This window comes from Callithrix jacchus, chromosome 21, assembly GCF_049354715.1.
Source record: "Callithrix jacchus isolate 240 chromosome 21, calJac240_pri, whole genome shotgun sequence".
NCBI lineage: Eukaryota > Metazoa > Chordata > Mammalia > Primates > Cebidae > Callithrix > Callithrix jacchus.
Genome location: NC_133522.1, coordinates 25,973,289 through 25,999,079, shown reverse-complemented (window position 1 = coordinate 25,999,079; position 25,791 = coordinate 25,973,289). Strand labels below are relative to the sequence as shown.

The following is a 25,791-nucleotide window of genomic DNA, read 5'->3' as shown; positions in this document are numbered from 1 at the left end:
GACTCACTTGGGCCCTGGCCTGTCACAAGAGGTGCCCTGCTCACTCTGCTCCCCAGACTCTGTCCATATTGCAGTCCAGCATGCATTTCCTGGCCACCATGACTGCGTGCTCAGCCTGCGGTGGGAATGGGTATGTGAGCATGCGAGAGCAGAGTCTACTCGGCCATTTCAAGCACTGGCATAAGAGTACACTTCATGCAGGACTTGAGGCTGGATCAGGCATGTCACAAGCAATTCCCATGGGTACTCTAGTATCCAGACCAGAGGAACACAGTGGCGCCTGAACAGGAATGCCAGTGACCCCAGAGACCCAGAGTGAGTGTTACAGCATGCTAACAGTTCTTTCAGTCCCACTGCCCCACGGTCCCCAACTCTAGGACTGGCCTGGCACCATTGCTGCTTCCCATCATGTGGGATGGCTGCTGGGTGCTGGCAGAGGGCAGAGAGCCACCGTGTTACAGCCTTTTTTGTATCTGCATTTGATGGGTCACAGGTTCTTGTCCTGTCTTTAAAAAGAATGAGGTTACACTGACAATTGAAGGGTGAGAAGGACAGAGAAGAGTTTTATTGAGCAACAGAACACCTCAGGGTGAAGAAGAGACTTGAAGCAGGTGGTTTCTTGACCAAAAGCAGCTAACCGCCTCCAAGTATTGTTGAATCTGGGGCTTTTGTGGGCTAAGAATGGGGAAGTGTGTACTTATTGGTCTGTGAGTATGCAAAAACAGCTAAAACAAGCATAGGTGTCCCTGGCCCTGCCATACTCTCTTCTTGGTTCCTCTCTGTTCTAGCATGCAATCTCAAACGTGGTCTGCAGACCAAAGGCTCACTAGTTTCTCTCGTCCAAGACCCTTATCCTCAAAGCATTCCACAGCACTGCTGCCGAGGAAGCCAGCAGTCTGCTAGCTAAATTTAAAGATTCAAAAGATAGGAATGAGCTAGGCTTGAAAGACATGAATGAACCAGGACCAGAGCATCTCCCAGCCAGATGTCATGACTGTGTTAAAAACCAATTAGGGACAGATAGATATATGTAAAATAGGTGAAGGATGGAGCTCAAGGTGAGGAAAGCACGCCAAACTGAAAGAAGAGATGTTCTCAATCTCGTCCAGGGATCCAGCTAAGACTTGCAGCTTGGTTTCTAGCTTTAAACTGTCTTTGGCTTAAAGGTGGGGTTTCACTAGGGTCCCGCCTCTCTCTGCCTAGGCTCTTGATTACCTCCTGCCACTATCATTATTTACTGTTTCTTATTATTATCTTTAATATACATTAGCACTTATAATCCTAACATTTTAATCCTCTGTTAGTGGACACACGATCTGTCTCCATCTGACTTGAGTTTACCATCCAGTTTCCTCCCCAAGCTTCCTAAACCTTGTCCATTCCTGGGTATTAACCTCTAATACATTGATGAAATAAATTCTAAATTTACATGTAATAATTTGCTTCCTCTACCTTTAGCTATCTTTTCCTTACTATCCAAAATAATTTATTCCATTACAACTTTTATTAAATCCTCTATTAATAAGAACTGTCTTACAGATGAAACTTTTGAATGTGGCAAGCATTTCTGACACTCCTCTCCCCAACACATTAGGTTATTAATATTCATCAGTATTAATGGCATAGTGAATGTCAACATGAAGTGTTCTGGACTATATACAGATTAATTATTATTATTTACATTGTAATAGCTATTGGTCCTTTTTGCCTCAATTTTTATCTTTAGTATAATATGAGGAAAGACAAATGAAAAAAATCTCTTATACAGGTAGTCAGATCCTTCTTATGCAAGGGACAAAGACTAAAAGGTGAATTGTTCTTTGCTTTTAGAAGACAAAATGACTGATTCTACCTCCTCATTTTCTGAGAGTGCTTCTTGGAAAAGTACAGAGAATGGGTCCTTACTCCAGTCCTTTGGAATGAAAAAAGATTTTCCAAGAGGCAGATAAATTCAGTATCTCCAGCCAGGTTTATCTCCAAGATAATGGGCCTCATTTGCCCTTGAAATATAAACAAATATCTTTGGAGTTAGGTAAGTTTCCATGGAGTTATTTCACTATGAATACAGCTGCAAATTCACTTACAAGTCTTGCTGTAAGACCAGGATTCTACTTTTTCAGGTAAATGTTTTCAGAAAGCCATGACAGTGCAGACTCACAAAAGTATTTTCTCTACACTCAACTTCAAACCAGAAAAACTGAATTTAAGTTTTATGAAAGAAAATCCTTAGAAAAATTAAGTTTCACAGAGTTTAACTGATCAGAAAACAATTGGAGAATATACCAGGCCTTTAACCACAACAGGTTCCAAGAAACTCCAGGATTTCCATGTGGTTGAAGATTTATGAATAGAAAAAGAAAAGTGACATACACAAAACAGAAACAACCGGACTGGTTACTGTTCAGTCTTTGCCTCATGTGAACATAATCTGAGACTTTGATCACCTGAAATATGGTGATTGGCCCAAGAGACATTTACAGTCTGTTTATACATCCAATTAAGTTATAGTTCACTATGTACAGAGAAACCTTTAAGCCAAACTTAAAATATGTAAGGAGGCAGGTATAGGCTAAACTTAACAGGTTTAAAAGGAGGAATGCAAAGTCATAAATTGAGCATATAACACATTGATACCGACTCTCTTAATGTTCCTGGCCAGGCCTGAGAATTAAATTGACATAAGATAGATAAGAGGAGAAAAGCTTACACATTTAATATAAGTTTACATGACATAGAAGCACTCATAAGGAAATAAAGATCCAAAGAAGTGGCAAAACCCAAAAGCTTTTATATTATGTTGAAAAATAGAGGCAACTGTGGAAAAGTAACTAAATTATGTGGGAAGGTTAAAGGAAACGAGGAATTATTTCAGCAAAGTATGATTGTGCCAAACTCTCTTGGCTATGACTCCGCCTTGAATAATATTTTCTCCTGATATAAGAAGGGTATCTTTCACACGGGAGATTTCAACTGTTCAAGAAGCAATAAGGGAAATTAGAATGCCCTTCTTGAATCTGTTTTTCAAATGTTTTTAGTTTGAAATACTTCTTATACGAAAAAGGCATATTTTTGCAATCATATTCAGCCACCATTTATTGTGCACGCAAACACTTTTTGAAGAGATTTTATGACATACTTGGAATTTTTACATGCTTGGAACCATTTGGAAGTAGACTAAGACTCTTAAAGAACTAGCTTAATGTGCTGGTTATTCTCTGATTTCATTCCCATATCTTGGGATGGGATATTTTGCATGCTTGGAATCATTCGGAAGTAGACTAAGTCTCGGGATGGGATTTTTTTTACACGTTTGGAACCATTTGGAAATAGACTAAGGTTCTTATAGGACTAACTTAATGTGTTGGTTTTTGTCTAATTTATTTCCCATATCTTGGATAGCATCTTGTAATACTTTTCCTTTTCATTCCATTTCCTTTATAGGCCCAAGGACTCTACCTGCTTTCATCTCCCTCGCAGTTCCACCTCATTCTGTACCTTTTCTTGGGTGGCCTATCTCTTCAAACTTTGCTACATTGCCAAGGTAAAATGTTTCTCATGTCCTGAAAAAAAAATCAAAGATTTTTCACTGATTAGTACAAAAAATAAAGAAGGCAGCTGGGTGCTGTGGTTCACTCCTGTAATCCCAGCGCCTTGGGTGGCTGAGGCAGGTGGATCACCTGATGTTAGGAGTTCAAGACCAGGCTGGACCACATAGTGAAACCCCATCTCTACTAAAAATATGAAAATTACCTGGGCATGGTGTTGAGTGCCTGTAATCCCAGCTACTTGGGAGGCTGAGGCAGGAGAATCACTTGAACCCAGGACTCAGAGATTGCAATGAGCCAAAATCACGCTATTCCACTCTAGCCTGGGAACAGACTGAGACTCTGTCTCAAAAAAAAAAAAAAAAAAGAAAGAAAGAAAGAAAAGAGAGAAAGAAAAGGCAACAGTTAAATAAAGAAAAGATACCTAAAGAAGTTACATAGTGAATATCTGTTTCTGTTTGGTTTTTTTGCTTATTTGGTCAAGCATTTCTTAAGTGCCGTTTCTTTATTCTTATGACTTTGATGGGGCTGTAAGAATTAGGACCCAAGATTTATATTAATGACAACTGAATTAAGCATAATTACTGGAATGAGAAGACAAAGAATGAATATGACCAGTGACTTTATTAATAAATTTATTTGAAATATAACTATATAAAAGTAGTAAGACAAAGTATGAACATGACCAATAACACAATTATTTATTTCATTAACTTATAATATAAAAAATCTGTAAGAAGAATAAGGCAAAGTATGAATATAGGCCAGATGTGTGTGGCTCATGTCTGGAATCCCAGCAATTTGGGAAGCTGAGGTGGGAGAATTGCTTGAGGCCAAGAGTTGGAGACCAGCTTGGACAACATAGCAAGGCCCCCATCTCCATTAGACATTTTGTAAAAATCATGAATATAACCAATGATGTAGTTTATTTCTTTTATCTGATATGTGTGTGTGTGTGTGCGTGCGTGCGTGCATGTAATTTAAAAATTTATTTGCAAACTGATTCAATTTGTAATATTAAATTATAAGCTAGATATTCTTTAAAATGGTGAATTTTTAGATTGACTAAAAGACTGCAATATATACGCCTGTAGCCCTTATTTTTGTGCCAGGAATATTTCTGGAAATTAACATAAAATAAAAGAATAGGCATAAGAGTGGTGCGATGCAGTGAGGAGGAAGAGAAGTGCACACACCTTTGAATCAGTCCTTGCACGAGATTTATGTTAGCTTCAAAGAAGTTCCATGCTCAGATACACTCTGCAGGTTACACAACAAGCCAAGAACAGCTGGGCACCTACAGGGGCTCAAACTGATACTAACTGTCTGACACACAACTCTAGGAAAAATGCAGGTGATATGCACAGGAAAATTCTAATTAAAATTCACTTTGCAGTTTTAGAACAATTGTAAATATTTCCATGGAATAGGCAAAAAATCTAATATTACAAACTAGACTCAAATTAATCTCATAATTTTACATTTTATTTACTATACTAATTGATGTACCCTAGGTAAAAAACAAAAATGTTCACCTATTACCTAACATACAAAAATGTGTAAAAATTTTTAAAAAATTAGAAACAATCAAAATCTAAAAAGTAACTTCATCTTGTGATTCTTTATACATCTCTTGGGTTCTGGATAATTATCAAATTTTTTCACCCCTACCTTTAAATATAATTAAAATTTATAACTTTATCATTCAATAGATAACTATCTGCATTTGTCTTTCATTTAAATTGGCTGCAGGAAGTGTTTGACAGAACAACTGTCTGACCATTTTTCTATTCAATTAATTGCACTGGCACTGTCATAACTTGAGCTAGCAAAGTATATTGGGAAGCACAAAATCTCTTATAAGTCCAATACCTAGTGTAGTTGATCAAAATTGCATTTCTGTGATGTCAAAATAGTTCCATGTAAAGTGAAAATTTTAATTACATTTAAATAATATCCCCCATGTATTATTAGATCCCCACAATTTTAGGACTAAAGGTTGTACAGTGAAGCTTAACTTTGCGTTTTGTGTTTTGTAACCACCAAAACTTTCAAGCACCCTTTATATATATGTAGAATTAACCACTTGAATCTGTAACCTGGTGGTGGGACGCAGGGTCTCAGCTCCCTCCCCATTAATTGCTAAAGATACAACGGGGCACCTGAGCAGAGCTGCGGGGGTGTCCCAAAGATGCTCCCAGTTTCCCCAATCCAAAGTACCCAGGTTCTTGGCCTTTCTTTTGCCACAAGAATGGGGAAAGGGGCCCTGGGGGTGTGGTGACATTGGAATAAATATTGTGGACCAGAAGAGTTTTGCAGGGAGTGATTTATTAGGCAAAGAGTGGAAAAAAGAGAGACAGAGAGGGAGAGACAGAGAGAGCTCCCGTGCTGCCATTGGAGGGGATCCAAGGGAAGAATGCTCACAGGTAAAGGGCAGGGGGATTTTAACCCCAGAGTTATTCCTGCCCCATTCATATTCTTGTCCAATGAGAGGAGTTCTTTCAAACTTCGTCTGGAGTGGTTGATCTTCGACTCTGACCCTGGATTGGTTGCTTGGGCCCACAACAGAGCCCCTCCTCCCAGGGCATTTGGCGGGCTTTCTGAACAGAAAGCAGCTCACCTGGAATTTCTACCTAGCCCGTGTGTGAGAAATTTAGATAAAGAACTTTCCTTTTGTGGGAGTGGATGGAGGTATGGCGCTGGGAAATTCCTGCCTTTGAAACACAGGCAATTTTCCTTAACGCAGTCCCTCAAATCCATGCCTTTCCAAAGTATAGGCCAGAAAATTACTTTGCTCAGTTCGTAGGTGAGTGAACTAGTTTTCTTTAATCTCCTCAGTGAGTGAGATTTTCAGTCAGAATCAACAGAGGAGCTCATTCTGGTAAAAGTGGGGCAGAGACACTACTCTTTCCATTTTAAAAAAAGTATTATTATTATTATTTTGTAGAGACAGAATCTCACTGTTACCCTGGCTGGTCTTGAAATCCTAGGCTTAAGCAATCCTCTCAGCTTAGCTCCCCAAATTGCTGGGATTGCAGGAATGAGCCACCGCCCAGCCAACACGCCTCTTTCAGACACAGCAGTGGCAGAGACAAAAAGGGTGCCATTTGGTTCCCAGTAGCAACGATGTTCTTGTAATGGCCACGGAGTATAATTTCCAGCTAGGGAGGCTCTATAATTCTCATTACTTCATGGTGTTAAGGTATATTACATAATATCCTTCAATATGTTTCTTTTTTTGTTAACAAACTAGAATAGGTTTTGTTTCTTATAACTAAGAAATTGATTGAGTAGACACATCTAGTAAACTTCTCTTATTATACCCAGAAAAAAAGTGGAACTGAACTTATTTTGCCAACTTCACAGCCAGGAACATGCAAAGTAAGGATCAGGACCGTGTCCTTCAAATACTAATTCTGTATATTCCCATGAAAATACCACACATAGTGTTGTGTTTGTCTTTTATCCAGGTACTTTAAAATATCTAAAATCTGGATATATTCTTAACACTTTCAAAACAAATGTATAACGTTGTTACTTTGCTTATTTTTTCTTACTAACATAGTTAAAATTGGTCAAGAAATAAATTCGGCTGTGGCTTCAAAGCTGCAAAGAAAGAAATAGACCATATTTCTTAGCAATTATTCCAGTGAAAGCTCATCAGACTACAATCACTTGCTACATAAAGAAGGAGGCTAGGTTTGCCTATCTATTCAATAGACTGATATGGGAAGGGGGGATTATCTACTTTGCACTACTCTCTGGGCCTTTTAAAAAAGGTTATAGGAAAATGATCCAAAAAAAATGTTTCCTTTGGGTCCACAGTTACTACACTTTAAAGCTATTATTTCTTTAAAGAGAAATGATAAACTACAGGACATTTTTATAGGCACAAATTGTCCTTCTCAATAAAATGTGACTTGCTCCCTTGACCTGAAGGTCAGTTGTCTTGGGTCTTTTTAAAGCTATGGATGAATGAATTTTTGAACTAAGAATCATATTATGGTAAGCATCTTTCTCCTTGAATACTTCTCATTCAGCTCTCAGCTCTCTAATTCAAAAAATATTAGATTAGTAACAATCAAAATTCTCAAAGGTTATAGCTGAATATGTGAAGAAAAATGATTTTAAAGATAGCTAAGCACTTAGCCACATATCAAAATTAACACTTGCACTGCTCTGAGAAGCAAAATGACTGTTCCCCCACTCTTTAAAGGAAGTAATATAACTCACAGGGGAGACACGATTAAAGAAATCACATATATCATGGGCATCACAGTCCAAAATGTCCTTTCAGGATTGCCCCTAAAGTATATACTGCAAGAATTTGTTATTCAGATTTAAGTCACAGGAAATGTAGATTTTGCCTTTTACCTTTTAAAGCATAATTCATAACATTTTTACATCTACAATATTTGGGACTGTTTTATCTAATTTATTAGCTTATTTATTGTTTTTTTTTTATAAATATTTGCCACAACTGTACTGCTTAAATTGCTATGTTAGCAACTAGGGGATCTAAATGAAGTGATATAGACAAAGACCCTTTATTCATGAATCATATATTACAGTGAAGAACAACAAAATTCAAAACATATATATAATACAATGGTTATAGTTGGAGACAGGTAACAGGGAAATAAATAATTGTGCACCTAATACAGGTCGTTGTATTTAAACAAAACTTCCATTTAGATGTAATGTTTGAACTAAGATGCAAATTGTGAATGAGCTTTGGCTGGATAAAAAGAGAGGGAAAATGTTTTAAGAAAAGGACACAAATTGCACTTAATCTTAGGCACAACTTTGAAATCTGGTAAGCTGATTTTATAATGTGACGACTTATGTGGCTTTTACTTTTCCTGGCTTATTTTCTATTATTTATTTCATTGTAGTAACTTTTTTTTTCATGCTTCCTTTTAAATACTTCTGAAATCCTGTTACTTTTCCTTGTCCAATGTCATTACTTTGGTGAAGAATATACAATTTCTTGCTGGAATTACTGTATCAGTCTTCTAGTTGATCTCTCCATCCCAGGCTTTCAGCTCTTGGTTACATCTCCTTCTCCATTCTCAGTTCATCTCTTACAGTGCTACTAGTGGAAATATTTTAAGAATATATTGACATGATCAATGTTCACCATTGCTTAAAATGCCTCAACATCACCCCAAACATATTAGGTTAAAATTTAAAGACCCTACAAAATCAATATGCAAAAATCACAAGCATTCCTATACACCAATAACAGACTTAAAGAGAGTCAAATCAAGAATGAACTGCCATTCACAATTTCTATAAAGAGAATAAAATACCTAGGAATACAACTAACAAGGAACGTAAAGGACCTCTTCAAGGAGAACTAACTACAAACCACTGCTCAACAAAATAAAAGAGAACACAAACAGATGAGGAAACATTCCTGTTCATGGTTAGGAAGGCTCATTGTCATGAAAATGGCCATACTGCCCAAAGTAATTTACAGACTCAATGCTATCCCTATCAAGCTACCAATGATCTTCTTCACAGAACTGGAAGAAACACCTTAAACTTCATATGGAACCAAAAGAAAGCCCACATAGCCAAGTCAATTCTAAGTAAAAAGAACACAGCAGGAGGCATCACACTACCAGACTTCAAACTATACTACAAGGCTACAATAATCAAAACAGAATGGTACTTGTACCAAAACAAAGATATAGACCAATGGAACAGAACAGAGGCCTCAGAGGCAACATAACATATCTACAACCACTCGATATTTGACAAACCTGACAAAAACAAACAATGGGGAAAGGATTCCACGTTTAATAAATGGTGTTGAGAAAACTGGCCAGCTACATGCAGAAAGCAGAAACTGGACCCCTTCCTGACACCTTCTACTAAAATTGACTCCAGATGGATTAAAGACTTGAACATAAGACCTAACACCATAAAAAGCCTAGAAGAAAATCTAGGCAAAACCATTCAGGACATAGGCGTAGGCAATGACTTCATGACCAAAACACCAAAAGCACTGGCAACAAAAGCCAAAATAGACCAATGGGACCTAATCAAACTCCAGTGTTTTTGCACAGCAAAAGAACAGTCATTAGAGTGAATCGGCAACCAACAGAATGGGAAAACATTTTTGCAGTTTGCCCATCTGACAAAGGGCTAATATTCAGAAATTACAAAGAGCTAAAACAGATTTATAAGAAAAAAACAAACAATCCCATTCAAAAGTGGGTAAAGGATATGAGCAGACACTTTACAAAAGAAGATGTACATGAGGCCAACAAACATATGAAAAAATGCTCATCATCACTGGTCATTAGAGAAATGCAAATCAAAACTACATTGAGATACCATCTCAAGCCAGTCAGAATGGCGACCATTAAAAAATCCGAAGACAGCAGATTCTGGAGAAGATGTGGAGAAATAGGAAGACTTTTACATTGCTGGCGGGAGTGTAAATTAGTTCAACCATTGTGGAAGACAGTGTGGCGATTCCTCAAGGACCTAGAAATAGAAATTCCATTTGACCCAAAAATCTCATTACTAGGTATAGATCCAAAGGATTATAAATCATTCTACTATAAGGAGACATGCACACAAATGTTCACTGCAACACAGTTTACAATAGCAAAGACCTGGAACCAACACAAATGTGCATCAATGATAGACTGGACAGGGAAAATGTGGCACATATACACCATGAAATATTATGCAGCCATCAAAAACGATGAGTTCATATCCTTTGTAGGGACATGGATGAACCTGGAAACCATCATTCTCAGCAAACTGACACAAGAACAGAAAATCAAACACTTCATGTTCTCATTCATAGGTGGGTGTTGAACAATTAGAACACATGGACACAGGGAGGGGAGCACCACACACTGGGGTCTGTTGGGGGGAAATAGGGGAGGGACAGAGGGAGGTGGTGAGTTGGGGAGTAAAAAAAAAGAGAGAAAAAAAATTTAAAGACCTTAGTACAAGGGACTTGGGCATAGCTTGTGACTACCAAATACATATTAAGCTCTTTTTTTATGTTTGGAAAATTAACAAAGATTTTTTGTTTGTTTGTTTGTTTGTTTGTTTGTTTGTTTGTTTGTTTTGAGATGATGGAGTTTTGCTTTTGTCACCCAGAATAGAGAGCAGTGGCATGATCTCAGCTCATTGCAACCTCGAACTCCTGGGTTCAAGTGATTGTCCTGACTCCTCATCATAACTGGCTGATTTTTGTATTTTTAGTAGAGATGGGGTTCCTCCATGTTGGTCAGGCTTGTCTCAAGTTCCTGACCTTGTGGTCTGCTTTCCTCGGCCTTCCAAAGTGCTGGGGTTACAGGTGTGAGCCACCATGCCTGGCTATAAAAAATTAACAAAAGTTCTTATGATGTAGCTCTTTCCTGCTTTCTTATTTAATATCACGCTACAAACTCCTTCTTTTTTCCACCACTGAGAACCAATTTTAGTAATCTGTAGACACACTATATTTTCATCCATTTCCTCTCATTTCTTCTTGAAAAATATAATGGTTTTTTTTACATGTAGTTATTACTTTCTATAGCAACGATGGATCTATTTATTTCCTCTGTATTATACTATACCCTAATTCTCTTCATTTCATTATTCTAAAATAATACTTGGCCAGACATGGTGGCTCAGGCCTGTAATATCTGAAGTTTGGAAGGTCAAGAGAGGCGGATCACCTGAGGTCAGGAGTTCAAGACCATCCTGGCCAACATGGTGAAACCCCATCTCTACTAAAAATAAAAGATTAGTCGGGCATGGTGGCACATGCCTGTAATCCCAGCTACTTGGGAGGCTAAAGTAGGATAATTGCTTGAACTTGGGAGTTGGAGCTTACTGTGAGCTGAGAGCATGCCACTGCACTGCAGCCTGGGCAACAAGAGTGAGACTCCATCTCAAAAATAAATAAATAAATAAAACAATGGTTTGTATGTCTCTGCCATTTCACATATTGTTCACTGAGCACAGGACTATTCTGTTCTTCCTATTTGTATCTTATCACCAAGAAATCTGTAAATTTGTTAGCATTCAATAAAAAAATGGTGAAATAAATAAATGTTTATGTCTTAGTACGTCACTAGTATTTTTTAAAGTCAAACATATGTATTCTAAAAAAATATAAATTTTCAACAATAACACTTTTGAAGACTTGCTAGCCATAATTATCTAGACAAGCATACATTGGAAATTCTGAAGTTTGGTTTCAGCCTACTGCAATAACATATAGCTATATAGTGGGTCACACAAATTTATTATCTTTCCAATGTATATAGAAGTTATATTTACAGTATACCATAGTCTAATAAGTACACAATAGCATCACATCTAAATAAAAACCATGTACACATCTAAATAAAAACTTTAAAATACTTTATTGCTAAATATACTAATAATCAGCTAAGCCTTCAGTGAGTCATAATCTTTTTGCTGGTGAAGGATTTCACATTAATGTTGATGGCTTCTGACTGATAATGATGGAGGTTGCTGAAGATTGAGGAGGTCCTGGAAATTTCTTAAAATAATAAAACAATAAAGTTTGCTGCACCAATTGACTCTTCTTTTCACGAAAGATTTATCTGTAGGATGTCACGTTACCTGATAGCATTTTACCCACGGTAGAACTTCTTTAAAAATCTTCAATTATCACAAGCCCTGCCTCTCCCATATAAACTAAGTTTGTGTAATAATCTAAACCCTTTGTTGTCACTTCAACAGTGTTCACATTACTTTTATCAAAAGCAAGAAACCACTTTCTTTGCTCCTCCATAAGAAGCAACTCACTATCAATTTACATTTTCTCATGAGGGTACAGTTATTCATTCACTCCTTTAGGCTCCACTTCTGTTTTTTTGGCAGGGTTGGGGGTGCAGGCGGGGGACAGAGTCTCACGCTATCACCCAGGCTGAAGTGTAACAGTGCAATCTCAATCACTGCAACCTCCATCTCCCAGGTTCAAGTGATTCTCCCACCTCAGCCCCCTGGGTAGCTGGGATTACAGGTGTGTGCCACCACGCCTGGATAATTTTTATATTTTTGTAGAGATGAGGTCTTTCTATGCTGCCCAGGCTGGTCTTGAATCCTGACTTCAAGTGATCTGCCCGTCTCAGTCTCCCAAAGTGCTAGGATTACAGGTGTGAGCCACTGTGTTGGCCCAGGTTCTGTGTATAATTCTAGTTCTCTTGCTAATTTTTATCTCATCTGCAGTTTCTTTTACTCCTGAAGCCTTGAATCCTTCAAAGTCATTAATAAGGCTTGGAATCAACTTTTACCAAATTGCTATTAATGTTGATATTTGGACCTCCTTTCATGAATTATGAATGTTATTAACACCTAGAGTGGTGAATTTTTTCCAGAAGGCTTTAAATTTACTTTCTTAGATCCATTAAAACAATCACTATCTATGCCAGTGATAGCCTTACAAAATGTGTTTTGAATAATAAGACATATACACCATGGAATACTACGTAGCTGTAAAAAAGAATGAGATCATGTCGTTTGCAGGGATATGGATGGAACTGGAGACTATCATCCTTAGCGAACTGACATAATAATGAAAAACCAAATACTGCCTGTTCTTACTTATAAATGGGAGCTAAATGACGAAAACACATAGACACACAGAGTAGAACAACACACACTGGGGCCTTTCAGAAGATAGAAGTTGTGAGGTGGAAGAGGATCAAGAAAAATAACTAACGGGTACTACGCTCAATTCCTGAGTGATGAAATAATCTGTACAACAAATCCTATGACTTAAGTTCACCTATGTTACAAACCCATATTTGTATCTCTGAACTTAAAATAAAAGTTAAAAGAATTTTTTAAAATTAAGTTTTTAGCAATTCTACACTTAAAGACTTGAAATTTTTGACATTACTTCTTCATTTGTGGGCTGAAGAATGGAGGTTGTATTAGCAGGCATGAAAAAAAATTGATTTCCTTGTACATCTCTATCACATCTTTTGGGTGACCAGGTACATTGGTAGTGAGCAGTAATATTTTGAAAGGATTTTTTTTTCTGAGCAGTAGGCCTCAACAATGGGCATAAAATAATTAGTAAAGCATGTTGTAAGCAAACGTACTGTCATCCAAGCTTTGTTCTATTTAATAAGCACAGGCAGAATATATTTTAGCATAATTCCTAACGGACCTAGGATTTTTCAGAATAGTAAATGAGCATTGGCTGATTTAGTCCCTAAGTAAAGTGTCAGCCTGTTTTTTGAAGCATTAAAGCCAGACGTCAACTTATCTTCTTTAGCTAGAAAGTCCTAGATGGGATCTTCTTCCCATACAAGGCTGTTTTGTCCACATTAAATATCTGAATTTGCATAGCCACCATCATCAATGATCTTAGCTAGGTTGCCTGGGTAACTTGCTGCAGAGCTTCTATACCAGCATTTGGTAATTCATCTTGTACTCTATGTTATAGAAATCGCTTACTTTCTCAAAACTTAAGAACCAACCTGTGCTAGCTTCCAACCATTCTTCTGAAGCTTGCTCACCTCTTTGGAACTTCACGGAATTGAAGAGAGTTAGGGTCTTGCTCCAGATTAGCCTTCAGTTTGTGGGAATGCTGTGGCAGGTTTTTTTGTTGTTGTTGTTTTGTTTTTTTCTTTTTTTTGAGAAAGAGTCTTGCTCGGTCGCCAGGCACCAGGCTGGAGTGCAGTGACGCCATCTCCGCTCACTGCAACTTCCGCCTCCTGGGTTCAAGCAATTCTCCTGCCTCAGCCTCCCAAGTAGCTGGGACTACAGACGCACGCCACCACGCCCAGCTAGTTTTTTATATTTTAGTAGAGACGAGGTTTCACTATGTTGGCCAGGATGGTCTTGATCTCTTGACCTCGTGATCCGCCTGCCTCGGCCTCCCAGAGTGCTAGGATTACAGGCGTGAGCCACCGTGCGCGGCCTGTGGCTGGTTTTATCTCCTATCCAGACACCTAAAATGTTTCTCCATACCAACATAAGGCTGCTTATTTTTATTTTATTATTTCTGTGTTCACTAGAGTAGCACATTTGTTTTCTTTTCTTTCTTTCTTTTTTTTTTTTTTTTTTTTGCATTTACAACTTGGTTCTTTGGCACAAAAGGCATAGCTTTCGACCTGTCTTAGTTTTGGCATGACTTCCTCACTAAGCTTTAGTCATTTCTAGTTTATGATTTAGAGTGAGAGATTTATGACTCTTTCTTACACTTGAACACTTGGAGATGGATGTAGGGTTCTTAATTGGCCTGGTTTTAATATTATTGTGTCTTTTGGAATTAGGAAGTCTGAGGAGAGGAAAAGAGAGCAACAGTCAATTTCTGGAGCAGTCAAAACACACACATTTGTAAGTTAACTTTGCCATCTTATATGGGCATAGTTCATGGCTCCCCAAAACAATTACATTAGGAAGAGCTAAGATCACTGATCACGTATCACCATAAAATGTATAATAGTAATGAAAAAATTTTAAATATTGCAATACATACCAAAATGTAGCAGAGAGACATGAAATAAGCACATGCTGTTTGAAAAATGGTGCTGTTTGACTTGCTTGATTCAGGGTTGTCAAAAACTTTGGATTTGTAAAAAACAGTATCTGATAAATACAGCAAAGTAAACTGCCATAAAATGAAGGATGCATGTAATTTAAATTTATACATAGGATATAATATATAACACTTTATTCTTAAAACAATAATTATAGAGATTTTAATGATATCAAATACTTGCACACTTTTCCTGTGAGGTAAGAGTTTAATGTGTACATTGAACTTTTGAAATATTATTTTGCAACAATCTCAAATGCATGGAATACACTTGACAAATATGAATCAGGCAGACCAGTTTATACACCATGCTCGGCATGTACACAACTGAATTGTTAAATAATTTATAACAACAGCTAGGTGATGAAAATAACTGGCAAAAGAATGCTGTTTCCCTCCTCAGATTGCATCTACTGATGCAAATGAAAGAAATTTTGAGACAAGAGTCTGGCAAATTTCCCTTTTCACTTAGAATGTCTCTGCCTTCCCTCCCCTCCATTTTTATATTCCTTCTAGTTCTTGTTTTTAAACACAAAACAAAATCAACTTAAAAGCAGTAGCTGAAGCTTTTACAATTTACAATCTTGGAATTTTTTGTAATATGTAAAATTCAGTTGATATACATGTGTGTGTGACTGTGTGTGTGTGCGCACGTGCACATGTGCGTGTAAACCAGAAGATATTTTACATTACTTTGCTCATTCTCTTTATAGTATTTTTGGCACAAGGATACATCCAATACTTGTTAATTGAATTTGTTAGGCTTACATATATTGCTTATATTGTCAGAAATATGTTTATTCCTATTTGAGGGATTCTGATACAACTCAGCTCGTTCCCAAGCTCTGTTCAGAGAATACCTATTTACTTCATATTAGGGACATTTCTGCAGAGAAGTGGGTCTGTCTTAATTCATAAATCAGTGTGAAAGGCACAGCGGGGAATACAGTAGAAAAAAAGTGGTAGATTTCCACTTTTAAACACCATAAAATATAGGGTCTAGACTTAAACTCATTAAATTCAAATGAGAACAAATGAACAAAAGTATCAGAGCAAAATTTATAAAGTAGTGGCTTTCAGACAGTAGATAATAAGGTTCATTCTGTGAACCTCAAGAGAAGAACTTGAGTTTGGAGGCACTACAGCTTTCTCAGATGTCTGCCTGCAGACATACTTTGGCTCCTGGAAAATAAAACAATGTTCTCAGATGAGATCAGGCACATTTGGGTGGTATGGTCTTAGGCTAAAACAGTGATGTCAGAGAGCGCCTACTAATATCTTTAGTTGAGATGACAGGAATGAACATTTAGGAAGGCTGTAGTGTCTGAATGTTGGAGGAAGAAGTTCTAAAAAGATAAAATATACCCAAAAATGTTTCAGATGTCTTCATAGAGGTCCTCTTTTATATTTTTTGAAGACTAGGTTCTGTGTGTGCATGGCGAAATTCTATAAGGTCAGGCAAAAATGACAGAGAAACTACAAATTGAGTAAATTGCAAAGGTTACAGAGAGCATGAATTATTAACATCTATCCCACATAAAACAGAAAGAAAAGTAAAAACAATGGATGATATATTTGTAAATCAGTTCCTGGATAAATCACTACATGATAGCACAATTTCATACTAGACTGACTTCATCAGTGTATGTTGGGTGAGAAGTGTAGCATAGATTTGGCTGCCTTTTTCATTTGCCACCGTGGCTTCAACTTTTTTAAAATTAACATTTCCTTACTACCCAGCATTCAGGATCCAATATCCAAAACCAAACTCAAACTCTGAATTCTATCCTTCTATCCTCGCTCCTCTCACCGTTTGATTAAACATAGAACAGTACTCCTTCAGCATTTCAACTTAGATATACAAGCATCTCAAATTTAGCAGCAACAAAAACAAATGTAAGATGTGTGGTATGGTCCTCACACTTACTACTTTTTCCTCATGAGTTAATGGAGACTTCGTCTTTCAATTTTTTAGACCCAGAATCGGGACTCATTCCTGTCTCTACTTTTTCCCTCGCATCTCACATCCCATCTATTAGCAAATCCTCTGCATTTTATCTTTAAAATACGTCTGGAATCTAACACATTTCCACCTTTGATCTACAACCACCCTGACCGAAATGGGGCTCTCGTCTTTCCCAAAAATGTTGTTAATTTTAAGATAAGTTTTCATTTTTTCTTTTAGTCAGTCAGCTCTGTGATATATTATGTATTGGGTTATTTCTATAAACAGTAGCAAGCCACGGACACGACAGATACTCTTATTTAGCTATATATACTCATTTCCCCATGACTTCACACAAAATACAACACTTATGCAGTGTTAATCTAAAGGCAATAATGATAATAGAGTCACTGGAATATGGTGTTATAATTAACAAGTAATAGAAACAGTAAATTTAGACTCATTATTCATTCTTTCATTCATTAAAAATTTATTGACCTCTCTTGTGTGCCAGCCTCTATGTTAAGTACTGAAATCCAGCATAAAACAGTAGACTTGGTTTCTGCATAAACCTGGAGTCTTCTGAGGATTACAGACATTAGATCAACAACCAAAGAAAATAATTATCGAAATGATTATTCAGAAAAATGTAGAGTCCTATGGAAATACACCAGTGAAATAGAATAGGCACAGAATGTGATACACTGTGCAAGGTAAGTGCATCAAAACCATGAATTTGAACTGTGACTAGTATATGACAAAGCTACAGAGATTGGAATTGTGTTTCTAAGATAAATAATTACTTTGTAACTTGTGAACAAAAAAATCCATTAATGGATCTAGCAAAACAGAAGTGCTGTCAAATTATGCAATATAGCTGTGACTAAAACGTATATATTTTTATACATAATCACAGAAAACACAACTTATAGTCAATTATGCTAACATACTTTCCCACTCAAAAAAAATGTGGTATGAAAGTATTTTGAAAGTTCAATATCAAGTAGATAGTTTGTCAGGTGTTTTTACACCACATGGAATAAATCTTGTCTTTGCTAGACAAGAGTAAGTGTGCTAGTTCTTTTGTATTTTGACTTTTACGTTTGAGGCAGAAGTGCCACTGAAATCAGCTTCTGACTAGGGGAGATAAAATAAACTCTCCAAAGAGCTGAGCCTGTCAAAGTAGATGAGAAAAACATCTCTCTCGGATGCTCAAATAATAGATGCTGCATACATAAGTAAAATTCAAGAAAGCTTCAGCTCTTCTCACATTTAAATTAACTTTTCTTGTTCAAGCCAATGCTGGATTTTAGCATCTTTACTTAGTCACCCTGGACAGAAAAAATGTATTTGGATGTATAAATATTAGAGTTTTTATTGATGTGACATTGAATTTCTTTTTACCATAACGAGGTGGATTCTGGATTCTGGTAGAAAAGAGGGGAATGAAGAATACTCAGGACTCAGTTGCTATGGAAACCAGCAATGTCATTTCCTCATGATTAGACATTGAACTGATTTTTTTAAAATGCAGGAACATATATCCTGATTTTTGTTACTGATAAGCTAATGATCTATCATGTTATTCTTTTGCATTGAATTCCACTTGCTTTATCCAAGGAGTCTCTTATATATTGAATAAACTATCACTTGTATATTGAATAAACTAAATTCATTTTGTTGGTCAGTTGTGTGAAAAAGAAAAGCTCTGGGTTGACAATGAAGCCCAATGTTGTATCAGAAAACTGTTTTAAGAAAGAGATGACATGGAAGTCTTTGTCTTAAAGCAAATGGTTTCTGGTTATTGTATCTAATTTGCATATATGTGGACCTGCACGTGGATGTGTATAGTGTATGCGATAAGGTGCATTTCTGGAAATATGTACTTTTAGAAAACTATTAAGCCAATGAGTCAATAATACCAACATCCTTGAACACCAATATAAAACAATACTAAGCCTTGCTATTAGGTCATCATTGATATTATTACCTGAAAATGAACAGAGAGGATCTCCCTACAAATAAGATTGTGTGTATTGTATTTTAACACAGATAATAATCAGAAAAAAAATTGTATCAGTTAAATAAATTGTATACATTAGAAAACATTTTGCATTTAGTCTTTGAAATGTGGAATATAAATAATGCAGTCTCTTGGAAAATATTGATTTCATCAATAAATTTGAAAGTGTTTTTTCTCCATTCCATAAATTTTTTCTCAGCTTCAGGACATAAAATGTACATCCACTTACTCCCATATACTTTTTCTTTTTCCTTGGTCACACATCTTCAAATCTATCCTTAAGTATGTGCCACAAAAAAACTGCTTTGGCTGTATATTCTTATGTAAATCTGGACATGTTTAAAAATAATTTCCAGACACAAGCAAACTTGCTTCTAGTTAATATATTTCTTATTTATTGTTTACAAATTTAATACGTATTTAATTACAATGATGTTAAGCAAACTCAAGGAGGAATGAAATAGGAAGTCTTTGCTTTTGCTCTTTTATTTTATTTTAAAATTTTCATATTAATACTTGTGGAGGAAAGAAACTAAATATTATAAGACTACTTTAAGAAATTCTCTTTCTCACCATACCTACCTTTCTTTTTTTTTTTCTTTTTTATTGCATTTTAGGTTTTGGGGTACATGTGCAGAGCATGCAATACAGTTGCATAGGTACACACATGGCACTGTTTTGTTTGCTTTCTCCCCTTCACCCACATTTGGCATTTCTCCTCAGGCTATTCCTCCCCACCTCCCCCTCCCACTGGCCCTCCCCTTTTCCCCCAATAGACCCCAGTGTTTAGTACTCCCCTCTCTGTGTCCATGTGTTCTCATTTTTCATCACCCGCCTATGAGTGAGAATATGCGGTGTTTCATTTTCTGTTGTTGTGTCAGTTTGCTGAGAATGATGTTCTCCAGATTCATCCATGTCCCTATAAACAACACGAACTCATCATTTCTGATTGCTGCATAATATTTTATGGTGTATATGTGCCACATTTTTCCAATCCAGTCTATCATCAATGGGCATTTGAGTTGCTTCCAGGTCTTTGCTATTGTAAACAGTGCTGCAATGAACATTCGTGTGCATGTGTCCTTATAGTAGAACAGTTTATAGTCCTTTGGGTATATACCCAGTAATGGGATTGCTGGGTCAAATGGAATTTCTATTTCTAAGGCCTTGAGGAATCGCCACACTGTCTTCCACAATGGTTGGACTAATTTACACTCCCACCAACAGTGTAAAAGTGTTCCTTTTTCTCCACATCCTCTCCAGCATCTGTTGTCTCCAGATTTTTTAATGATGGCCATTCTAACTGGCGTGAGATGGTATCTCAATGTGGTTTTGATTTGCATCTCTTTAATGACCAGTGACGATGAGCATTTTTTCATATGATTGTTAGCCTCATATATGTCTTCTTTCGTCAAGTGTCTGTTCATATCCTTTGCCCACTTTTGAATGGGCTTGTTTGTTTTTTTCCTGTAAATCTGTTTGAGTTCTTTGTAAATTCTGGATATCAGCCGTTTGTCAGATGGGTAAACTGCAAAAATTTTTTCCCATTCTGTTGGTTGCCGATTCACACTAGAGACTGTTTCTTTTGCTGTGCAGACGCTGTGGAGTTTCATTAGGTCCCATTTGTCTATTTTGGCTTTTGTTGCCAATGCTATTGGTCTTTTGTTCATGAAGTCCTTGCCTACTCCTATGTCTTGGATGGTTTTGCCTAGATTTCCTTCTAGGGTTTTTATCGTGCCAGGTCTTATGTTTAAGTCTTTAATCCATCTGGAGTTAATTTTGGTGTAAGTAGTCAGGAAGGGGTCCAGTTTCTGCTTTCTGCACATGGCTAGCCAGTTTTCCCAGCACCATTTGTTGAACAGGGAATCCTTTCCTCATTGCTTTTTTTTGTCGGGTTTATCAAAGATTGTATGGTTGTAGCTATGTTGTGTTGCCTTCGATGCCTCTGTTCTGTTCCATTGGTCTATATCTCTGTTTTGGTACCAGTACCATGCTGTTTTGATTACTGTAGCCTTGTAGTATAGTTTGAAATCCGGTAGTGTGATGCCCCCCGTTGTGTTCTTTTGGCTTAGAATTGACTTGGCTATGCGGGCTCTCTTTTGGTTCCATATGAAGTTCATGATGGTTTTTTCCAGTTCTGTGAAGAAAGTCAATGGTAGCTTGATGGGTATAGCATTGATTCTGTAAATTACTTTGGGCAGTATAGCCATTTTCATAATATTGATTCTTCCTAGCCATGAACATGGAATGTTTCTCCATCTGTTTCTGTCCTCTCTGATTTCGTTGAGCAGTAGTTTGCAGTTTTCCTTGAAGAGGTCCCTTACGTTCCTTGTGAGTTGTATGTATTCCAAGGTATTTTATTCTTTTTGTAGCAATTGTGAATGGCATTTCGTTCTTGATTTGGCTCTCTTTCAGCCCAGTATTGGTGTATAGGAATGCTTGTGATTTTTGCACATTGATTTTATATCCTGAGACTTTGCTGAAGTTGTTTATTAGTTTCAGGAGTTTTTGGGCTGAGGTGATGGGGTCTTCTAGGTATGCTATCATGTCATCTGCAAATAGAGACAATTTGGCTTCCACCTTTCCTATTTGAATACCCTTTATTTCTTTTTCTTGCCTGATTGCTGTGGCTAGAACTTCCAGTACTATATTGAATAGGAGTGGTGAAAGAGGACATCCTTGTCTAGTGCCGGATTTCAAAGGGAATGCTTCCAGTTTTTGCCCATTAAGTATGATATTGGCTGTTGGTTTGTCATAAATAGCTTTTATTACTTTGAGATACGTTCCATCGATACCGAGTTTATTGAGGGTTTTTAGCATAAAGGGTGTTGAATTTTGTCAAATGTCTTCTCTGCATCAATTGAGATAATCACGTGGTTTTTGTTTTTGGTTCTGTTTATGTGGTGAATTACGTTGATAGACTTGCGTATGTTGAACCAGCCTTGCATCCCCGGGATGAATCCTACTTGATCATGATGAGTAAGTTTTTTGATTTGCTGCTGCAATCGACTTGCCAATATTTTATTGAAGATTTTTGCATCTATGTTCTTCATGGATATTGGCCTGAAGTTTTCTTTTCTTGCTGGGTCTCTGCCGGGTTTTGGTATCAGGATGATGTTGGTCTCATAGAATATTTGGGAAGGATTCATTCTTTTTGGATTATTTGGAATAGTTTCAGAAGAAATGGTACCAGCTCCTCTTTGTGTGTCTGTTAGAATTTGGCTATGAACCCGTCTGGACCTGGGCTTTTGTTGTGTGGCAGGCTCTTAATTGCTGCCTCGACTTCTGAGCTTGTTATTGGTCTATTCATAGTTTCAGCTTCCTCCTGGTTTAGGCTTGGGAGGACACAGGAGTCCAGGAATTTATCCATTTCTTCCAGGTTTACTAGTTGATGTGCATAGAGTTGTTTGTAATATTCTCTGATGATGGTTTGAATTTCTGTAGAATCTGCGGCGATTTCCCCTTTACCATTTTTTATTGCATCTATTTGGTTGTTCTCTCTTTTCTTTTTAATCAGTCTGGCTAGTGGTCTGTCTATTTTGTTGATCTTTTCAAAAAACCAGCTCTTGGATTTATTGATTTTTTGAAGGGTTTTCCGTGTCTCAGTCTCCTTCAGTTCAGCTCTGATCTTAGTTATTTCTTGTCTTCTGCCGGGTTTTGAGTTTTTTTGACCTTGCTCCTCTAACTCTTTCAATTTTGACAACAGGGTGTCAATTTTGGATCTCTCCATTCTTCTCATATGGGCACTTTTTGCTATATACTTTCCTCTAGAGACTGCTTTAAATGTGTCCCAGAGATTCTGGCATGTTGTGTCTTCGTTCTCATTGGTTTCGAAGAACTTCTTTATTTCTTCCTTTATTTTGTTCTTTATCCAGTCAACATTCAAGAGCCAGTTGTTCAGTTTCCATGAAGCTGTGTGGTTCTGGGATGGTTTCTGGATTCTGAGTTCTAACTTGATTGCAATCTGGTCTGAGAGGCTCTCTGTTATTATTTCAGTTGTTTTGCATTTGCTGAGCAGTGCTTTACTTCCCATTATGTGGTCAATTTTAGAGTAGGTGTGATGTGGTGCTGAGAAGAATGAATATTCTGTGGATTTGGGGTGGAGAGTTCTGCAAATGTCTATCAGGTTTGCTTGTTCCAGGTCTGAGTTCAAGCCCTGGATATCCTTTTTGATTTTCTGTCTGTTGATTTTTCTGTCTAATATTGACAGTGGAGTGTTAAAGTCTCCCACTATTATTGTGTGGGAGTCTAAGTCTCCTTGTAACTCTTTAAGAACTTGCCTTATGTATCTGGGTGCTCCTGCATTGGGTCCATATATGTTTAGGATCATTAGCTGCTCTTGTTGTATCTATCCTTTTACCATTATGTAATGGCCTTCTTTGTCTCTTTTGATCTTTGTTGCTTTAAAGTCTGTTTTATCAGAGATGAGAATTGCAACTCCTGCTTTCTTTTGCTCTACATTTGCATGGTAAATCTTCCTCCATCCCTTTATTTTGAGCCTTTGTGTATCCTTGCATGTGAGATGGGTTTCCTGGATACAGCACACTGATGGGTTTTCACTTTTTATCCAATTTGCCAGTCTGTGTCTTTTGATTGGTGCATTTAGTCCATTTACATTTAGGGTTAATATTGTTATGTGTGAATTTGATACTGCCATTTTGATGCTAGCTGGCTGTTTTGCCCGTTAGTTGTTGTAGATTCTTCATTATGTTGATGCTCTTTAGCATTTAGTGTAATTTTGGAATGGCTGGTACTGGTTGTTCCTTTCTATGTGTAGTGCCTCTTTCAGGAGCTCTTGTAAAGCAGGCCTGGTGGTGACAAAATCTCTGAGTACTTGCTTGTTCAGAAAGGATTTTATTTTTCCTTCACTTCTGAAGCTCAGTTTGGCTGGATATGAAAATCTGGGTTGAAAGTCCTTTTCAGCTCCTTTAATTCATTCATATTCCTCTCTAAGTTATCCATTCTTGTTATCATTTCCTCAAATCTTTTTTCAAGGTTCTTAGTTTATTTGCATTGATTTAAAACATGTTCTTTTAGCTCACAAAAGTTTCTCATTATCCATCTTCTGAAGTCTAATTTCGTTATTTCCTCACAGTCATTCTCTGTCCTGCTTTGTTCCCTTGCTGGTGAGGAGTTTTGGTCCTTTCTAGGCAGCAAGGTGTTCTGGTTTCGGGTGTTTGCCTCCTTTTTGCGCTGGTTTCTTCCCATCTTTGTGGATTTATCCACCTGTCGTCTGTGTAGTTGCTGACTTTTCGATTGGGTCTCTGAGTGGACACCTAGATTGTTGATGATGAAGTATTTCTGTTACTTGTTTTTCCTTCTACCAGTCTAGCCCCTTCACTGTATGACTACTGAGGTCCACTCCAGGCCCTGCCTGTCTGGGGTGCACCTATAGCAGCTGCAGAACAGCAAGGGATGCTACCAGTTTCTTTTTCTGCTATCTTTGTCCCAGAATGATGTCTGCCAAATGTCAGTCTTTTGGATATAGAGGGGTCAGGGAGCTGCTTGAGGAGACAGTCTGTATTTTGTAGGAGCTCAAGTGCTGAGCTGTGAGCTCTGTTGTTCATTCAGGGCTGTTAGGCTGCTATGTTTAATTCTGCTGCAACATAACTCATACAAAAACCCTTTTTTTCTCAGATGATCTGTCTGGGGGGTGGTTGGGGCTTTCCTTGTGAGTGTCTGCCTCGCTGTCCTGCCCAGCTAGGAGGCAGTCTAGTCACTATTTGCCTCCCGCCCTGCTGGTGTGAGGTTTGCTCTGTTGCTGCAGGGTCTGCCCTTCTGCTGCGGTCTCCGCCCTGTTGCCATGGGCTACACCCTGTGGCGGAGTCTCTCTGTTGTACCGGGTTGCCTCGGCAACAGCAGGCTGCATTAGCAGTGGGCGTGTACCTCAGTAGGGGCTCATTGCCTCGGTTATGGTGGACGGCCCCCCCCACGGAGCTGTGCTTTGAGAAAACCTCCTCTCCGGGAGCGTTTGGAATCGCCATTTTGTTTGTCACACTGCGCTACCCCAAACACTGTGTCCCTGGGATTTCCTGGGCTGGCTCACTGTCCAAGTACCATTCAGTCTCAAGTTCAGCCCTCTCAGGTCTCAGTTTGCCAGTTCAACAGGGCACTTGTAACAGTGCGCTTTTGTATGGAGTGCTGTGGAGCGCCTCTGTGCTCCGGCGCAGGTCACAACCTCACCGGCTGCCGGCTACACCAGCCAAGGCCTCTGCCTGGCGTCCTGTGTCTCTTTTATACCTGGGAAATTCCCCGTTCTGTGGGCAACTAAGATCCATCTGGAAATGCGTCCCTGACTCACCCTCTCCATGCATCCAGCAAGAGCTTCAATCCTGGGTTGTTCTCACAGAGCCATCTTGAGTCCTCCCCATACCTACCTTTCTTAATCTTGCTCCCAAATGACAAACTCTTTGGTAGTTTCTATTTCTAGTTCAATTACGAGGACTAGTTGGTCTGCATCTTAATCTCATTTCATGTTTCATCTTGAGTCTGAACATGAGTAAAAGCATGTGTGTAGTGGACAAAAGTAAATCAAAGGTATTCCTGCTCTTTATCTTAGTGAAAACATTACTCTTCCAATCTAGAAACTTGATTGTCATTCAAAATTCTACTCTTTCTCCCTCCCCACATCCATTCCATGACTAAGTTATGTTTTGTTTAAACATGTTTGTCCTTTCTTTATTCTTAAATCAATGTCAGAGATTGGAAATTAATTTTTTTTCTCTTTCAGATTATCACA

The 25,791-nt window shown here is 37.8% G+C and overlaps 1 protein-coding gene across 1 annotated transcript in view; it reads right to left on the bottom strand.

Moving 5' to 3' along the window:
* The window catches only part of LOC144580641 (uncharacterized), a 72,945-nt gene extending 58,746 nt beyond the window's left edge, over positions 1–14,199 (bottom strand). The window contains exon 1 of the mRNA XM_078358531.1: positions 14,060–14,199. The gene's annotated coding sequence lies outside the window, so the exon portion shown is untranslated. The remainder of the gene's footprint in view (positions 1–14,059) is intronic.
* Positions 14,200–25,791: the final 11,592 nt, after the last annotated feature.